We start from the raw sequence: 14,519 nt of genomic DNA, 5'->3' as shown, positions 1-14,519 counted from the left end.
TAAATGTACTTGAATTTATTGCTGTTCTGGTAACCCTTGTCGTAAGGAGAACCTGTGGTGATGGTATTCTCCCTGCTGCTGGGACAAATGAGAGGCTGGGAAGCCTGGACAAGGTGGTTCCCTAGGCTTAATGCACCGCAGTCACTCTTACGTTTTTGGTGTTTCTGCATTCAAATCCCGCATTATCTGCCTTCGATGGTGCCTGGCCTTCATTTTGTCAATTCAGCCTAGGTGGACCAGTGAAGAGTGTTATCCCTAGCACACGGCAAACTTCCATCCTACCCAGAGATGACAATGTAAGCTGTCTGTCTGCCAGGTGATGGCCGCTCAGTTCTTGACCCTTGCTCAGAGGACAGAGTCCTTTCTGGCCTGACTCGTGGCTCCCACCCAGACTCCTACGTGAGGAACGGCCAGCATGGGACAGCTCACATTCGGTGCCCTGAATGTCAGATGAGCTCATTACAGATATCTCCTCGCGGCATCCAAAGCTTCTGTCAACAGTGGGGATGGGAGCATTCCCCTGTGTCACGTTAGAGTAGGAAAGGCACTTGGAAGCATAGCTTTTGGTCCTGATGTGGGCTCAGTATATCATAGAAAGAAAACTAAAGGAGACCTTTTGGTACACAGCCTGCGCTTTCCCTGTCCCTACTGCTGCTTTTGGTTAATAAAGCAGCGTCCTTCCGTGCTGCTCTCAGCTTTGCTTGCTCTTACCCAAGCCAGGTGCAGGCTCCTCATGCACACCAGGCTCACCCTCGTCTGAGATGTCTTGTGTGGCAGCTCCTTCACTAGCTGCAAGTCTTTGCTCAAATGTCGTTTTCTATTTCCAGTCTTATTGATTTCTACTCTAATTTTATTCTTTCTTTTCTCCTACTTTGGATTTAATTTGCTATTCTTTTTTTTTTTTTTAGTTTCGTAAGGTGGAAACTTAGATTATTGATTTTTGATCTGTCTTCTTTTCTCATATATGCATTCAATGCTATAAATCTTCCTCTAAGCCCTGCTTTAGCTGCATCCCACAAATGTGCGTAAGTTCATTTTCATTTAATTTAAAATATTTTTAAATTTCTCTTGAGATTTCTTCTTTGATCCCCTGTGTTATTTAGAAGTGCGTCGTTTAATCTCTGAGTATTTTGGGATTTTAGAACTATCTGTTATTGATTTCTAGTTTTAATTCCACTGTGGTCTGAGAGTTGTATGACTTCTGTTCTTTTAAGTTTGTTAAGGTATGTTTCATGGTCCAAATTGTGGTCTATCTTGCTGAATGTTGCAGGTGAGCTTTGGAAGAATGTGTATTCTGCTGTGGTTGGATAAAGTAGTCTATAGATTGTCAGTCATATCCAGTTGATTGATGGTGGTGTTGAGTTCAGCTACGTCTTCAGTGATTTTCTGCCTGCTGGTTCTGTCCATTTCTCATAAAGGATTGTTGAAGTCACCAACTTGATAGTGGATTCATCTGTTTCTCCTTGCAGTTCTCTCAGTTCTCACCCCACATATTTTGATGCTCTGTTGTTAGGAACATACAGATTAAGAGTTGTTACATCTTCTTGAAAAATTGACCCCTTTATCATCATGTCATGCCCTTCTTTATCCATGCTACCTTTTCTTGCCCTAAGGTCTGGTCTGTCAGAAATTAATATAGCTACTTCTGCTTTCTTTTGAGTGTTAGCATGGTATATCTTTCTTCATTCTTTTATTTTAATCTATCTGTGCCTTTATATTTAAAGTAGGATTCTTATAGACAGCATACAATTGGATCTTATTTTTTGATCCATTTTGACAATCTCTGTCTTAACTGGCATATATAGACTATTGATGTTTAAAATGATTATTGATATAGTTGGATTAATATCTGCCATATTTGTTACTGTTTTCTGTTTTTTTGCTCTTGGTCCTTGTTCCTATCTTCCTATGTTGTTGTCCACTTTTTCTGCCTTTTGTGGTTTTAATTGAATGTTTTATATGATTCTATTTTCTTTCCTTTCTTAGCATTATCAATTACTTTTTTTAGTGGTTGCCCTAGAGTTTGCAATATATATTTACAACTAATCTGAGTCTACCTTGAAATAACACTGTACTGCTTCATGGGTAGTACAACTACCTTAAATAATAACAAAATAATCCTAATTCTTGATTCCTTCCTTCTGTTCCTTGTATCATTGCTATCATTATCCATAAGCATAGGTAAGTATGTGTATATATATATATATATATATATATACACACACACACACACACACACATATACACACACACAGAATTAAATACATTGTTTCCATTTTATTTTGAACAAAGTGTTACCTGTTACATCATTTAAGAATACGAAAAATAAAAGTTTTTATTTACCTTCACTTTTTCCTTCTCTGATGCTCTTTCTTTATGTAGATCTGAGTTTCTGACCTGTATTATCTTCCTTCTCTCTGAACAACTTCTTTTAACATTTCTTGCAAGGCAGTTCCACTGGCAAAAAATTCCCTTAATTTTTGTCAGAAAAAGTCATTATTTCTCCTTTACTTTTTTTTTTTTAAAGATTTTATTTATTTATTTGAGAGAGAGCGAGAGAGAAAGCACACATCGGGGGAGGGGCAGAAGGAGAAGCAGACTCTCCGCTGAGCAGGCAGCCCAATGTGGGGCTCCATCCCAGGATCCTGGTATCATGACCTGAGCCAAAGGCAGATGCTTAACCGACTGAGCCACCCACGTGCCCCTCCACTTTTGAAAGATAATTTCACGGGGTATAGATTTCTAGGCTGGTGTTTTTTTTTTTTTTTCCTTCTCTCAACTCTTTAAATATTCCAGTCTGCTCTCTTTTGTTTATTTTTCTGAGGAGAAGTTAGATGTAATTCTTATATTGGCTTCTTATAAGTTAGGTGTTTTTTTCCTCTGGCTTCTTTCAGGATCTTTTCCTGACCTTTGATTTCCTGCCGTTTGGATATGATATGCCTAGGTGTGTTTTGTTGCTTGTTTGTTTTGTGGTCCTGTATCCTGCTTGGTGTTCTATGAGCTTCCTGGACCTGGAATTTGGTGTGTGACATGAATTTGGGGAAATTCCCAGTCATTATTGCTTCAAATATTTTTTGTTTCTCTCTTTCTTCCCCTTCTGGCGTTCTCATTACACATCTGTTACACCTTCTGCAGTTGTCCCACAGTCCCTGGATATTCTGTTTTATTTATTTATTTTGTCGGTCCTTTTGTTACAGGATTTCTATTCCTTTAGCACCTGCAGTTCTTGGTCATGCCGCTTTGAAGAATGAAGAGGTAGACCAGACGAAGAGTGGTGGGCAGCAAGGCAAAGTTTATTGAGCACGAGTACAAAGCTCTTGAAGAGGGAGGGGACCCGGGAGGGTTGCTGTGGGGAGTTTCTAAGTTTAGGGTTTTTTATGAGCTCTTTTGCAGAATGATCTTAAGCAACCAGGGCATGCTGAGTCATGCCAATCAGGGCTTTGATCACATATTTTTCTACCTATTAGGTTCATGTCTACGTGCTGATAGTCTTTTTGGGCTGACATCTGGGGGCTTTTGTCTTAACTGCCCCTTGCTCGTGATAGTGACAAATGCTCTGTGGCTAATTGTTTTATTTTAGGACGTTTTGTAGAAGTCATTTCTGCAAAGGCTGCAAAACAGAATGCCAGTGTGGTCCTGTCGAAGCTGCACACAGGATGTTAGTGCTGTTCTATCTTAGCTGTCCTGACTCTATATTTTCTTGTTGGGGACTCTGACCCTGACTACCCAACTGTCCAACTAACTCCTGACACTATTTGTCTTTGCTTTTCAGTTTTGGAGGCTTCTATTAACATATTCTGAAGCTCAGAGATTCTTTCCTCAGCTGTGTTCGGTCTGCTAATGAGCTCATCAAAGGCATTCTTCATATCTGTTACAGTGTTTTTGATCTCTAGTATTTCCTTTTGGTTCTTTCTTAGAATTTCCATCACTTTGCTTAGATAACCCATCTATTCTTGCATGTTACATTTTTTTCATCAGAGCCCTTCACGTATTAATAATAGTTGTTTTAATTCCCGGCCTGATAATTCCAATGCCCCTGCCGTGTCTGGGCCTGGTTCTGATGCTAGCTCTGTGTCTTCAGTCTGTGTTTTTTTGGCTCTTAGTATGCCTTGCAATGTTTTGAAAGCTGAACTTGATGTACCAGCTAGAAGGCTCATGGGTAAGTAGGCCCTTAGTGGTGTGGGGGTGAGGGGTCAGGGAGAAGCAGCATTGTAGTCTTATGATTAGCTGTTTTAGTGAGTTTATGCCACTGGGATGTGAATTTCATGAATGCCTCTTGAGTATTTCCCCTAGTTCAGCCAGACAAAATGTATAGAGGGGCCCAGAATTGGGTTATTTCCCTCCCCCCCAGGTCAGGGAGGCTCCATGAAACCCAACACATAGGCTCTGGTTATATAGTTTCTCCTGAGGGCAGGCCTTTCTGAAAGAGAACAGAATGCTCTGGTGTATTTCAGTATAGTTACCTTTCTTCTCCTCTTCCAGAAGCAGGAGGGGTTTTTCTGATTTTCACTGTGAGGCTCTGGTATACAGCTCCTGGAGGTAAAACTCACAAAACCATGCCTGGCTCTCCCTGACCTTTGTAACTCTCAGACTTTGCCACACTGAGCCTCCAGAGATTTGCCAGTTATGGGGTAAGTTTTCCTATCTGGTACTAGTTCTCGTGGAAGCTTCTGCTCATGGGTTTCTTCTCTGGCAGGTTGTCAGAGAAGACAGTTTTTGGTGCAGTGGTTTGCCCTGCAGTTTCACTTCTCTGACGGATCTAAATTGTCGATTTTTTGGGTTTGTTCAGCTTTTCACTTGTGGTTAGGATGGAGTGACAATTTCCAAGCTCCTTACCTCCTGGACCGGAAACTGGAAGTTGGCTAGTAAGTTTGAAACAGAGAACTCTGTTCCCTGGCCATAGCCTACAGCCAATTTCCTGCTCCACTGGCCATAGCCTACAGCCAATTTCCTGCTCCATTTTCTCACTGGTAGGTGCCACTGGCCAAATGGAGATTGAGTATAAGAGTATGGATACCTCAGACCTCTCCCACTTCTAGGAAAAATTAGACACAAAGTGCAAGTGGACTGGAAATAGCAGTTCTGCTTTTCAGTGGATTGCACTTGATATTTTCAAGGCCATCTTATTTCCCTGTTAGACTGTTCTTCTTTCCTGAGCTTGGGCAGTGTGGTGTTGGTCCTCGCTTTACTCTCATGTCTCCCTCCTGGACTGATTGTAGGAAAGAAGGAGGCACTTACTGTGTGCTAGGCTCTGTGCTTCTCGTCTTTAATACTCCGGACAACTCAGAGCAGTTTTACAGAGGGGGAAATGGGGGCATAGGAGGAAGGTCACACTTGTTCATGGTCACCCGGAAGGACATGGTGGACTCTGGATTGAGAACCAGGTTTATGTGACTTTAAACCCAACCCATTTCCCATTTGGGTAGGTTCCTTCTGTGCATTCTCTTCTTCCCAGCCCTCTGGTCTTACTCATCCCAGGGTCATACCAGACCTTCTGGCTTTAGACCTCGTAGAGGTCCATGATCTCCCTCATCTCAGGATAGAGAACCAAGGCCACCTTGTCTGAGCACCCTGTTCCCTTGGGCATGAGCACTTGTTCTTTTAGAGGACCAGTTTATTTTCAGATTCTAAAAGTATCTTAGGCAGTGTGTAAGTCCGGCCGGAGGACCCTTGTCAAGGGTTGAGTTCTGTGGGATGCAGACGCTGGGTAACATCTATGAAAGAAAAGGGGGAGGAGGCAGCCCCTGGGCTGGGGGAGCATCAGACCACAGTGCAAATCCGAGGGAGGTTCTGCAGACTGACACGAGCTCTGCAGCAGATGCCAACTAGGGGAGTTCTACACGGGGCAGAAGGGCCAGGCCTCTCAGCCACCTTCTTGCTCAGCCATTGGTGGTGCCTCAGCAGAAAGTTCGGGTTTCCATCCCTTAGGAAGCTAACAGGAGGCTGTCCGCTACCTGCACCTGCAGCTGGGTAGACTGTCCTTTCCTGAAGTGTGATTTGAAGGGGCGCATTTCGGAGTTTACTGCCACGCTTTCTGCCTTTATAGGGCGGAAGGTCATGGTCGGTGTATGAGAGAGCATCACTCCTGCTCTGCAGGATTTCATTGTGGTTTTCACGTAGGGGTGACCCTGCTGGCGTTTGGTCTGTCTGGGGGCACTCTGCTGCCATGCTGGCCCCTCTCTCTCCCTGGAATGGTTGTGGGGAAGACATGGAGGGGAAACCATGTTTCCCCGTCACCTCCTCTTTCAGTTCTTCCCTATGAGGGAGCCAGGTCCAGATGTAACCTGAGATATGCCATTGTGGTGGCTGGGGCATGGGCACATCATTCAGCCAGGTCCCAGGGGGGTGCGTGGTCCAGCTCATGCGGCTCTCCATCCCACCCTGTGGAGATCTGGTCAATGCTGTATGTTCTTCATATGTTCTGCTGCTATTCTTTGTGCAGGTGATCGGAGTGCTGGGCTGAAACAGCACGTTACAACGCCACTTAGCAACGTATTCAGTTGTGTGGTTTCACGCAAGCCATTTCAACTCTAAGAGCTTTCATTTCTTCCTCTTCCTTCTCTTCAAGTGGAGGTAATGAGTTCAAATGAGAATAATAGGTACCCATAGATTTGTTCAGAGCAGGGAAGGTTCCTAATGCAACCACTTTGACATAATAGTAAATGCTCAACAGTATTAGCTTAATATTAAGTTTCAATTTTTGGTTCATTAAGTCCTTTTTTAAAAAGTTCTCAAAAAAAGGAAATCCTGCCGTTTGGGACAAGATGGATGGACACTGAGGGCAGTGCTGAGTGAAATAAGTCAGACAGAGAAAGGCAAATACTCTGTGATCTTACTTATTATATGTGGCATCTAAAAGCAAATAGGCAAACAAAACACCCAAGCTCAGAGAGACAGAGAACAGACACAGAGAAAAGATTGGTGGCTGCCGAGTTGGGGGTGGGAGAAATGGGTGAAGGGGCTCAAAATATACAAACTTCCACTTATAAGAAAAATAAATCCTGGGGATGTAACTTACAGTATGGTGGCTATAGTTAACAATACTGTATTGGATATTTGAAAGTTGCTAAGGCAGTAGATCTTAAAAGTTCTCATCATAAGAAAAAAAAATGCTTGGGACGCCTGGGTGGCTCAGTCGGTAGGAATCTGCCTTCGGCTCAAGTCATGATTCCAGGGTCCTGGGATCAAGCCCCACATCGGGGTCTCTGCTCAACAGGGAGTCTGCTTGTCCCTCCCCGCTGCCTGCCCCTCCGCCTGCTTGTGCTCACTCGCTCACTCTCTCTCTGACAAATAAATAAAATCTTTGAAAAAAGAAAAAAATGCTTAACTATGTATAGTGATCATTTCACCATATATACATATATCAGATCATGAGGTTGTACACCTGAGACTAATATAATGTTATACGTTAATTATATCTCAATAAAAAAATTTTCAATTTTTGGAAATAAAACAGGTTCTTCTTTATCAGATTTTATCTTCTTTTTTTAAAGATTTTATTTATTTGAGAGCGAGAACGAGCAGTGGGGAGGGGCAGAGAGAGAGAGAAGCAGAGAAGCTTTTTTTTTTTTTCCCCATTTAATAGTTGTATTTGGGGTATTTCCCTAAGAGTACAAATCCCCTTCATTCTTTTTAATGGTTGCTTTGTCTTTCCCTGCATCCCCACTGAGCGGGGAGCCCAACGAGGGGCGCGAAGGGCTCTATCCCAGGACCTTGAGATCATGACCTGAGCTGAATGAAGGCAGGTACTTAATGGACTGAGCCACCCAGGAGCCCCTACTTATATTTTCTGTTTTGGGTTTTAATTTAGAAATCTTTTAAATATTCAGAGGAGTAGAGAGTAATTAACAAGCATTCCCTTATTTATACTATCTAGATAGTGATTTCTTACTTCAAATCCTTTTGTAACAATGAAAATATTAAAGGTAAAGTTGAGGAATTCTTTGAACTTATTCCTAGAGGTAAATCACTACTCTGAAGTTGTGTGTCTCCTTGTTATTGATGTTTTAATATTTGTATTACTTATGTATTTACCCAGAAAGCACATATAGTATAATTGTGTGTTTTTTAAAAATACATTTACATGACTGAGGGTTGCTGGAGTGGTGGGGGGTGGGAGGGATGGGGTGGCTGGGTGATAGACACTGGGGAGGGTATGTGCTATGGTGAGTGCTGTGAATTGTGCAAGACTGTTGAATCACAGATCTGTACCTCTGAAACAAATAATACAATATATGTTAAAAAAAAAAGAAGATAGCAGGAGGGGAAGAATGAAGGGGGGGAAATCGGAGGGGGATACGAACCATGAGAGACGATGGACTCTGAAAAACAAACTGAGGGTTCTAGAGGGGAGGGGTGTGGGAGGATGGGTTAGCCTGGTGATGGGTATTGGGGAGGGCACGTTCTGCATGGAGCACTGGGTGTTAGACGCAAACAATGAATCATGGAACACTACATCTAAAACTAATGATGTAATGTATGGTGATTAACATAACATAATAAAAAATATGTATATATTTGCATGAATGATAACATACTGTGATATTTTACAACTTGCATTTTATACCCAATATTGATTTTTGAAAGCTTTTTATTTTGAAAGAACTACAGATTCACTGGAAGTTGCAAAACTAGTACAGAGGGTGTTGGTACCCTTCACCCACTTCCCTCAGTGGTAACATTTATATAACAGTCCTACAATAGCAAAGGCAAGAAAGTGACATGTGTAGAATAGTGTTAATTAAATTAAAGATTGTAGTTGTGCTTCAGCAGTTTTTACATGCATTCATTTATGTTTGTGTGTGTGTGCATGCATGTAAGTATATATTTAGTTTTGTAAGAAGCTGCCAAACTATTCGCCAGTAGCAGTTGGTTCTATCACTTTATCTTCCTACCAGAAACATAGGAAACATCCAGTTTCTCTGCATCCTTGCCAGCGTTGGATATTGCCCCTCTTTTTCATTTTTCTTACTAACGAGGATGTCGTGATATCTCACCGTGGTCTTAGTTTGCATTTTAGTAAATGGCTCAAGATGCTGAACATCTTTTTATGAGTTTATTTCCAACTACAGATTTCCTTTGGTGAAAAGCTTATTCATGTCTCTTGCCCATTAAATTCAGTCCTGCTAACGTTTCTTTCTTTTTCATTGCTTTAAACATGTAGGGATGCTTTAAATCTTCTCTCTTGGTGGTTCATTTCCTCTGGTGGTGAGCTTCTCTGCAACGAGAGGTTCTTGGGGGGAGGCCGTTGGGTTCCCAGTTGTGGAGGCATCTGGATGTGGTGGTTGAGATTGTCTGTGCCATGTACCATAAACTTCCACCTGGTTCAGACCCTTTTCCATAAAAGTTTTAGCCCTGGGGCTCCCAGCCATGTGAACAGTGTGAATTCTGGCTCCACACTTGAGTATGGCACACGTTTGGGGTTCTGGTTTTCCCACAGATAGCCCTTTTTCCACCCAAAGCTCCAGAGAGGTGTCCAGTTTCCTTTTTATGTCTCTGATATATGTGGTAGGTGTCTTTTGTTCTGTGTTTGTCTGTCAGGACAGCCCGTTGTCAGCCCGGTCAGAGCATGTGTGTTCCCCTCCTGTTGTCTACAGTGTATATCCTGTTCTCATAACCCCTGCTTCTGAGAAATGCCTGCGCTGTTTGCTTTCAGCTCCGACTGGCTGCTTTGTATTGTGTTCTTGTTTTGTTTCTGGTACCTGAGATTTTGAACTCTTCTAATTTCTTTTTAAATGTTGAGTTTTTCTTTTAGGGGTGCCTGGGTGGCTCAGTCATTAAGCGTCTGCCTGTGGCTCAGGTCATGATCCCAGGGTCCCGGGATTGAGCCCCGCATCGGGCTCCCTGCTCCGCGGGAAGCCTGCTTCCCCCTCTGCCTCTGCCCCCTGCTTGCGTTCCCTCTCTGGCTGTGTCTCTCTCTGTCAAATAAATAAATAAAATCTTAAAAAAAAGGGTTGAGTTTTTATTTTATTATTATTTTTTAAAAATTTTATTTATTTATTGAGAGAGAGCAAGAGAAAGTGCGTGATCAGGGGGAGGGACAAAGGGAGAGCGAGAGAGAGAGAATCCCAAGCAGACTCCCTGCTGAGTGTGGAGCCCGACTTGGGGCTTGATCTCACGACCCTGAGATTCGTGGCCTGAGCCAAATCGAGAGTTGGACACTGAACAGACTGCGCCACCCAGGTGCCCCTTAAATGTTTGTTTAAATAGTATCTCAACATGTTTGGTGTAACTGGAAGTTTGCCATATTAGAGCTTAGTTCTCACTGTTAACTGTTGGCTCTGCATTCTCTCTGCATTCGCAAGCGACGTGCGGAGGGGCTGGGTGCTGCTGAGGGAGAGCAGAGGCGGGTGCCGGTCCGGGATGAGTCTGTGTCGCGGTGCCTAGTTTTCCAGTCTCACGGGCCGGAGTCTCCGGCACCCGGTACTGGAGCAAGCATGGCTGTACACGTGTGAAGTGAGCAGACCCCAGTTCTCGGCATCTCCGTGTGCCTTGAAACTGAGATTCTTGCTCCACTTTTTTTTTTTTTTTTTTTTGCTTTCTGGGCGTTGACTTCATTTGACTCCTTTAGACTCGGAAAAGTGACAACACTCCAGTGGTCCCTCACTGCTAGACGGTTCTCTCCTGCTTTGGAGAGGAAATCTAAGCTGGACAACAGGAACTTCTGCCAGAAGCACCTGGGATTTGGGCTAATTTTTGCCTCTCATAAAGAGTCTTTTTAAATACTCAGAACTATCTCAGTGCGCCTGTATGTAGTGAGTTTGTCATTACCAGGGTTGTTTGGAGGACAACTGGATGATCTGTTGAATATGAGCTTGGGAAGTGCGGCTGGACTCATGGCCTTGCCCTTGCCTTCCAGCCCTGAAGGCCAGCCTGGGCCTGGCTGCTCCGTGTGCACTCACAGTCCATGGGGCTCCGACTGGCCAGCCCGCTCATGTGTGAGGACTGGGATCTTGTGGTGGGGAGAGGATTCTCGGCTCTTCTCCTGGGAGGATCATTTTGTGTATGTGTTTATTATATTTTAATAAACTGTTTACTCAAAACACGCACGCATGGGAAAACTGAAATGTTCGTTGATGCCAGAGATCAACCCTATATTTGATTTTGGCAAGAAGTTACGAATAATCAGGTGAAGTGAAGGTTGAGGATTTTCTACAGCTTTTTTCTTTTCTTTCTTTTTTTTCTCTTAATAGACAGGATGATATAGTGGAAAGAGAAGGGGATTTGGAGTCAGACGGACCCGAATTCTCATCCAAAGCTCCACTGCATTCCAGCTGTGTGACTTTCTGAAACTTACTAAGCCGCACTCATCTTTCCTCATCCTCATGAAATAGTATCGATATGACCTACCCCAAAGGATGGTAGTGACGATTTGTGATGCTTTACAAGTATGATCTTATTAATCCCTGCTTAAAAATCCTTTAATGTCATCTTCCTACTTCTTTGGATGAACTTAAAATTTATGTCATGACTTACAAGACTCAGCTCATCTCTCCAGCTTTATCTGGCTGCTCTCTGCTCACTCGGAGCATCAAGCTCTCTCTTGCCCCTGGGCCTTGGAACGTGCCTTTCCTCTGCCTGCAAGTTCTTGCTCCTTCTCTTGGCTGGGCTAGTTCCTACCCATTCCTCAAATCTTAGTGTAGACATCACACTCCCAACTATCCCTGCCCCACCCCAGGCCAGTTCACACTCCTCAGATGCTTTCCTCACCATGTGCGGTCTTCGTACTGAGCACGCATGCCACTGGGAATTGCCTCCTCTGGGAGATGGAAGCTCTGTGAAGGCAGGGGTGGTGTCTCTTATTTATTCTACACCCCTGCGATTGAACGCAGGGCTGACACATAGTCAGTGCTTGGTAAAATGTTCATTAAATGAATGTAGGAGGAAGGAAACAAGAATCTCACTCAGTGCTTGACACTTAGTAGGTCCTCACTCAATGTTGATTCCCTTTCACATTAACCCCTTCCTCCCCTCATGATGGCTGTCTGCCTTGGTCATGGCTCGTGTAGTACTGTTTGTTGCTGATTTGGTAATGGTGGTGACACTTCCGTAACTCAGCCTCATCACTTCTTCTCAACACTTGGATTTAAAAAAATTTAGCTGAAGATTTCAAAGTAAAAATTAAAAGAATTTCTCAGGAAATTAAGAAGAAACCGAGATTGTGACCCTATTACATTTCAATACGTGCTTATAATTGTGAAGGTGTCGCGTGGGTTGGTACATGATTGTGGCAAAGTATATGGGTTTGTACTTCTAATTGCTTCTCACTGCCTTTATCTCTTCCATTAAAGAACAAGTGCATCATGGAAAAAGTTCTAAAAACAGCTCCTGCCTGGTTTACGGAGAAGGGTGTTTATGACAGGAATTAAGCAATTGTTTATCTCGGGATGTCTGAAACCCCAAATCAGGCTTTATTTTGTGGCTGGAGCTTCATTCTTAACCTCGTTAACATCCTGCTCTCCCTTTTCCTTTGAATGTGCTTTTTCTGGCGGGGACTGAGTTTCTTCTCACTCTGTAGTCATAAAAACCAAGGTAATTTCTCAACAGAAGCAGGAGTTGTACTAAGCAAGAGGGAGGGGTCGCCTGGAGTAAGGGGTTCGGAGAACCAGGGTTTCTCTTCGCCTACAGGTGGAGGATGTTCGAGGCAGTCGTGGTGGATGATGGGATGGTGGTGTTTGTGGGGTGCTCCCACCTGTGTCCTGAGATGATCAGTGAGGCTGGTTCCGTGGGTGAAGTATTGAGTACCGGGGGGCCACTCTCAAAGAGGAAGTCCCCCATGTTTGACTCTGGGTCCTTGTGCTGATATCCTGGGAGATGACAGCTGGTATTGCCCGTTAGCTGGCAATCTGGAGGCTACTGGCTCTGCTGACCCTTGTTAGGACCCATCCTGGTCATGGTGGATTGGCCAGGTCTTTAGCTTCCCAGGAAGGCTGAGGAGTCTGCCTGTGGTCTCATCCATTGCTACTCCTGTGTTGCAGCCCGCATCCTCTCTTTCCTGGAATTCTGCGGTCCCTCTCACCGGCCTCCCCGAGCTTCTGGGCCTCTTCTGCTCCTTCTGCCACACGGATGCCTGAGTACCTTTGCACACAGCAATTATGAACCTCCCTTCCTTAAAATTCTTGCCTCTACGTAAGGGGCATATCAAGGCTTGCCCTCCCCTTCCCTTATATTTAGGGTCATTTTCCAATTTTGACTTCTGTAGACACCCCCCACCCCCACGTTTCCCCAAGACACAAAACAACAATGAGAAACAAACCACTCCTAGGCCTGAGCCACACCAGGCTCCTCCCACCCCGAACTCTTACCCCGCCTCCTTCACATGTCCAAGCCTTGTGCACAATGTATATGCTGAAAATGCCCTGCCTGAGCTTTGTCTGTCTGTGGCCCGTCCTTCAACGGAGGTCTTGACAGTCACCTCACATCTAAGCTCCCTAAGTCCGTTCATTGTCTCTTTTCCTCTGCTCCTGCGGTACTTTTATCCGTGCATCTCTTCCCACTTTTGTATTATGTGTTAGTAGTTTGCTTGCCATCTCTCTTCCGTTCTAAACTATGGGATCTTTGGATCGTCATGGGTCCCTTTCGGTGTCCGAGTGTCCATGGTTGCTTTTATAAGGGTCCACAGAATTGATGGGATCTGTGAGGCCATTTTATTTTGTCCTTCCCCCCCCCCCCGAAATAAATGTACTTCATCAGTCTTCCTTTATTCCCAGGCCATTCAGTTCTGTCATTCTTGGTCCCTGATCTTTGAGGAAGCCAAGGCCTTTAGGCAAGCAGGATGTACTCCATGAGCTGATTGCTGGAGTCTTCCTGATTGTCATCCAGAATCTCCTGAATGGGAGAAGATGTTTGCACGTGATCTAATAAGGGGTTAATATCCAAAATATATAAAAAAATTATATAAGTCAACACACACACAAAAAAACCCATATAATTCCATTAAAAATGGGCAGGGGACCTGATAGACATTTTTCCAAAGAACACATACAGATGGCCAACAGACACCTGAAATGATCCTGAAACAGTCTTTTACTTTATTTGCACAAAAATACTCATGTTTGGATATTGTTTAATGATTTACAAGAAAAATGTATAGATTTGTATATACAGGTACACACTTATCTACATTTGTATTTTTATTTGACCTTCACAGTATCTATCTGGTATAAGTGGTTTTACCTTCATTTTTCAATTGAGGAAACTGAGGCATGGGGACCTGGCTTTGCCTGAGGTTGATCAGCTATGGAGCCAAGATCGACTCCATCAGGTGGAGGTTCGGCCTGGTTCCACCTGCCACAGCTGTATCTTGATTGACTTCCTGTGTTTGCAGCCCCCCTCCTTAATGATTTCCCGAGCCACCCTTTGTTTTCTGACTCGTCCTTCCCTCCTTCCCTCCCTGTTTTGCACATGTTTTTACATGTGCACACAAGTTTGTGATTCACATTTTTGAATGTATTTTTTGTTGTCTGATAGACGGTTAGTTCATCCATTCCAAATTTGCTTTGGAGAGCAGTACCTGCATT

General features: G+C 43.8%; 1 protein-coding gene across 2 annotated transcripts in view; it reads left to right on the top strand.

Moving 5' to 3' along the window:
- KCNH1 (potassium voltage-gated channel subfamily H member 1) overlaps positions 1-14,519 on the top strand; it is a 370,040-nt gene that overhangs the window by 51,447 nt on the left and 304,074 nt on the right. The window lies entirely within an intron of this gene.

This window comes from Mirounga angustirostris, unplaced genomic scaffold (assembly GCF_029215605.1).
Source record: "Mirounga angustirostris isolate CCGP_5_RB_7025 unplaced genomic scaffold, mMirAng1.0.hap1 SCAF_6, whole genome shotgun sequence".
In the NCBI taxonomy this organism is placed as follows: Eukaryota; Metazoa; Chordata; class Mammalia; order Carnivora; family Phocidae; genus Mirounga; species Mirounga angustirostris.
The sequence above is the reverse complement of the archived record's forward strand: the minus strand, read 5'-3'. Positions and strand labels throughout refer to the sequence as shown.